We start from the raw sequence: 6,000 nt of genomic DNA on the forward strand, positions 1-6,000 counted from the left end.
TGAATAAATTCTAATCTCTGAATCAGATTTGTGGACTTAATTTGAATCTTTAACTAGGATTCAGAAAAGGAATCAGATTCTCGAAAATTTCTCACATTGGATAGTTTTCTAATAGAGTTTTCTTTTCGGTAAGAATCAGTATGGGATGCAAAAAGGACTTACAAATCTGCATTTATAGGTAAGTTTTTTTAATTTTCTTGTCATGTCACTGAAATCATGTAAATTGCACACACACACACACACACACACACACACATATATATATATATATATATATATATATATATATATATATATATCACCCAGAAAGTAGAAAGGTGCTAAGTGACATTTTCTTTGATCTCCAAATAAGTGCATATCCTGAGTACCCATTTCATGTATATTATATATTACCCATATATATTAGAAGAAATGTATTCTTGAGCTCCTTCGTGTCTAAGCGGTTAGCGTGCACACCTTTTGCGTGGGAGATCTATTTTCGATTCCCGTCGGGAGCTCATGTGGTTCGGATTCCATATTAATCAGTAGGTTCCGTCTCATATGGCCTCGCTGCTGAAAGGGACGTTAAACTCTACATCAACAACAAGAAATGTATTTTGTTAAAGTAATATCTTTTGTACACTCCGCATTAAAAAATTGCGACAGCTAACGCCGTGCAGCTAGGCCACCCAATATACAACTTATTATCCCATAATCGTATCTGGTAAAGAGACCCCCTCTCTCTCCTCCTTTCTTCTCTCCCATACTAAAATTAGCTAACGACATCAACCCAATTCTAATTTCAAACTACACATGTATTAGTATCGATAAAATGCAATAATAAGACTGAGACGAAACAAGATTCATAAGCTAATTCAGGGAGAACTGAAACACACAATGAAAAATTGAAACCAATGGATGTCTATTACACAGAGATTCAAAAATGAGGCACAGAGAGAGAGAGAGAGAAGGCGAGAAAAGAAGAAAAATAAAAGGGAGAACAGGTAAAAATGTGCAATTTTAAACTTAGTAAGAAAAGAACCTAACATTATAAAGTTCCGTTACCAGAAATCCGACAGTAATATATAAATAACGTTTGTTTTCATATATATTTCTTTCAGGACTGTTCGAATCTATAGAGGATGCTTGAAACATTCATTAAGTCTCTTTCATAAAAGATTCCATACTCAATTTCCAGTAGAACTGTAGATCTCACAGACACATCTAAGATAATGTCAAAAGTTTAACACACATGCTTTGTTTACGCGTGGTTTATTTGTAAATTTGGTAGTGTTTTGGACGTAATGATGCAAACTGCATTCTAATAAACCCAGTAGATAGCGTAGGTCATATCTTCCATTCCAGACTACTAACGCAAAGTGAACAAAAAAAACGAAAATTAAAAGGAAGAAAGGAAGAAAGATAAAATGAAATGAGTGCTATTTTATTGCTAAATTTTTATCAGAAATATCCTATATTAAAAGTCCAAACCGTATCATAATGAAAAGTTACAAATGGTCAAATGGAAAATTGGAATACATGTAGCAGACCTTGCATATTTCAAATATCAACGTGAGCAAATCACATTGAATTATAGGATGGAAACAAATTTGTGTCGAACTAGTATAAATAAAATTTTGTTTTCAAATAACCAAAGAGGTTGCCATTTCCTAGTATTTTCCGAAGATTTATCTGTTCACAACATCCAGCATCACTTTCATCTCTTGCGGATATAACTTTGTAATTTGCACATACAGAATGAACACGCTAGAGCTCAAACGGATCATAGTGTCAGTCCGATGATGTTGATTAGCTTATGGACCACCACTGGGTCAAACCCGTAGTGACCCGGTAATTCGACTGAGACTCGGTAACCCAGATGATAAAAAAGATATTTTGCTTATTCCCTTGCGATTAAGCAGTATTTCTTTTAGAGATGACAGGACTGGAGATATTATTCCCAGTGCACGAAAAACTTGACGCTGAAGTTGCCGGTTAATTATATTCTCCAGATTCTCCAGACCAATACTAGGTCTATTGGTCTCTTGCTCCGTTTTAACTTTGGAACACGTACATGCACATGAAGTGCGTATGTATGTGAGAGAGACGGGGGAAAAGTGAAAGATGCAACAACAGGATAATGAAACGTCAAGAAAGAAAGAGAGAGAGAGAGAGGGGGACGAATATAAATATGAAACAAACTTATCATTACAGTGTACGATGAATAATTCACATACTGTTTATTCGAATTCTCGCCAGTGATGCATTGTAAGTTCTCCAACAGAAGATAAATCTCTACAGCCATTATTTTATGCAAAAATTTCATACTACCTGGCCGGGAATCGAAACCAGATTTTCCGCTTGTAAGTCTGGTACTTCACCACTACACCACCGATTGCTTTACCCAAACTTTGTCGAACAAGTGCTATAATATTTCTTTGTGAGAACGATAACACGAAAAGTGTTTACTGCAGATCAATGAAGTGTTTCGAATATCCTGGTAAATCCCTTGACCTCTCCCAACCAACATTCGTAAATCGTCTCTATCATTATAAAGGTGTTTGCTTCCACATTCTTAAGCATTGCACGACTAATATGAGAAATGGAGTCTTCACTATCACTTTATAAAAAATGCAACTTGGGTGTGATCAGGATTTGAACCTGTACTGGACAACTTTATTAATTGCGATTCCATTTCGTTACCGCTACACTACCTTTTTTTAACTTACTTGAACTACTTATTACTTAATTTTACTTGCTTTACTCGTTTACTTGACTTTTTCCAATCACCTAGAACGACAGGGACACGAACACAGAAACATCGAGGACAGTTAAAACCACAAAGGCTTTCCCACCGGGAATCGAACCCAGGAACCCGTACACCAGAGGCGCACGCGCTAGCCACTAAACCAGCAGGGAGGGGTATCATGCCATCTGAAATTAGAAGCCAAATATTACTTACTTTGGAACGATCAAGCTTCTTCCTGTAAGGATATTTGCACCTAAGTGGACAACGAAACTCATTTATTCGAAGATCTAGAGAGAAATTGGTGCCTACTAAGAAAGGAAACCACATACAATCCAGGAAAACGTACCGAAATAAAATCCTATTATGAATTAATTTCGCCCTGCAAGTTCAAGTACGCAAATAATAATAATAATAATAATAATAATAATAATAATAATAATAATAATAATAATAATAATAATAATAATAATAATAATATTATTATTATTATTATTATTATTATTATTATTATTATTATTATTACTAGCATCAATTAGCCGCCTTGCTGGGCTAAATTGGGAAAAAATAATAATATGCTCCGTTATTCACTTTTTACTTTTACTAAAGCGATCTTTAATGTCGATCATTATCTATGAGTTATATATATCCCATCCCCTTCTAATGTTGCAGAACACGGCATCTTCAGTGTCATTATTCATCTCAGCCACCCGGAAAACTATGAATTCGACGATAATGTTGGTTATTTTGATCATTTTTTGTCTTCCCCTTCTCCATATTGCAGGCTGAATTTGGATTTAAACCGCATAAAATGTGTCACTGTTCATCTCGGCGACTCCAAAAATTATAGAGATTCTATTAATATCGGTAATTTTTCGTTCTCTTTTAAATGTTGCTATCCTGCCCCATTCCTTTAGTTACACCATCAAAATGATAAGAGAAAAAACCATCTTGGGTTCGAACTTCATCTAGGTTGAAAATTTGATCGAGATTGGTACGGTGGCTCAAGACTTATGAAATTATATATATATATATACCTTTCCCATTTCTCTTCTCCAAGACTTACTAACTCATTAACATAGTTACTTTTATGTTTATTTACATTGATTTTTGTATATCTAACCAACCTCCCCTTTCCTACATTCCTCCATCAAAGTGAAATGATTAAAAGCATCCCATACACAAGTGTAATATATGTTGAAAATTTCATCCAGATTGGTCGTTTTATTCAAGACTTATTAAATTTTCTTTATTTTGTATATTTTTCCATCCTCTCCCTTCCCTAAGTAACACAATCAAAACGAACAGATAAAAATACTCCCAGGTCCGAACATTACCAAGTTTGAATTTTTGATCGAGATCGGTCGGGTGGTTCAAGAGACTATAGTTACAGTCACTTTCAATTTTATAATATAGTCTATTATTATTATTATTATTATTATTATTATTATTATTATTATTATTATTATTATTATTATTATTATTATTATTCTCATAATTTTAAATTTGCACTGTAAGTTTTCCCGGATTGTATGTTGTTTGTTTATTAGAGGGCACCAATTTCTCTCTAGCTCGTAGAATAAATGAATTTCGTTGTGCACTTAGGTGCAAAGAACCTTACAAGAAGAAGCTTGATCGTTCCAATGATCAAGGCTAAAGTAAGTAATATTTGGTTTCTAGTTTCAGGTGGCATGATAGTGTAGCGGTAACGTAATGGAGTTATAACTAATGTTGATGTCCAGCAGAGGTTCGAATCTTGTTCATACACAAGTTGCGTTTTTCACAAAGTGGTAGTGAAGAACTGATTTCTCATATTAGGCGTGCAATGCTTAAGAATGTGGAAGCAAACACCTTTATAATGATAGAGACGATTTACGAATGTTGGTTGGGAGAGGTCAAGGGATTTACCAGGATATTCGAAACACTTCATTGATCTGCAGTAAACACTTTTCGTGTTATCGTTCTCACAAAGAAATATTACAGCATTTGTTCGACAATGTTTGGGTAAAGCAATCGGTGGTGTAGTGGTAAAACACCAGACTTGCAAGCGGAAAATCCTGGTTCGACTCCTGGTCAGATAATATAACTTCTTCGCATAAAATAATGGCTGCAAACAGAGATATTTATTATATTGGAGAACTTGCAAAGCATCACTGGCGAGAATTCGATTAAACAGTGTGTGAGTTCTTCATCATACACTAAATGATAAGGATGTTTCATTTTTATATTCTTCTCTCTCTGTCTCTCTCTCTCTTTCTTTCTCGACGTTTCATTATCCTGTCGTTGCATCTTTCATTTCTCCCCCTCTCTCTAACGTACATACGCACTTCATGTGCATGTGCTTGTTCCAAAGTTAAAACGGAGCAAGAGACCGATAGACCTGGTCTGGAGAATGTAATTAACCGGCAACTTCAGCGTCAAGTTTTTCGTGCATTGGGAATAATATCTCCAGTCCTCGTCATCTCTGAAAGAAATACTGTCTAATCGCAAGGAAATAAGCAAAATATCTTTTTTATCATCTGGGTTACCGAGTCTCAGTCGAATTACCGGGTCACTACGGGTTTGACCCAGTGGTGGTCCATAAGCTAATCAACATCATCGGACTGACACTATGATCCGTTTGAGCTCTAGCGTGTTCATTCTGTATGTGCAAATTACAAAGTTATATCCGCAAGAGATGAAAGTGATGCTGGATGTTGTGAACAGATAAATCTTCGGAAAATACTAGGAAATGGCAACCTCTTTGGTTATTTGAAAACAAAATTTTATTTATACTAGTTCGACACAAATTTGTTTCCATCCTATAATTCAATGTGATTTGCTCACGTTGATATTTGAAATATGCAAGGTCTGCTACATGTATTCCAATTTTCCATTTGACCATTTGTAACTTTTCATTATGATACGGTTTGGACTTTTAATATAGGATATTTCAGATAGAAATTTACCAGTAAAATAGCACTCATTCAATTTTATATTTCTCTCTTTTTTCCTTTATATATATATATATATATATATATATATATATATATTGTTCACTTTGCACTAGTAGTCTGGAATGGAAGATGTGACCTACGCTACCTACTGGGTTTATTAGAATGTAGTTGGCATCAGTACGTTCAATGAACACTATCGACTTTACAAGTGAACCACGCGGAAACAAAGTATGTTTTAAACTGTTGACTTTATCTTAGATGTGTCTGTGAGATCTACAGTTCTACTGGAAAGTGAACATGTTATCCTTTTTGAAAGTGACTTAATGAATGTTTCAAGCA

This window comes from Thermobia domestica, chromosome 17 (genome assembly GCF_964235325.1).
Source record: "Thermobia domestica chromosome 17, izTheDome1.hap1.1, whole genome shotgun sequence".
Classification (NCBI taxonomy): Eukaryota; Metazoa; Arthropoda; class Insecta; order Zygentoma; family Lepismatidae; genus Thermobia; species Thermobia domestica.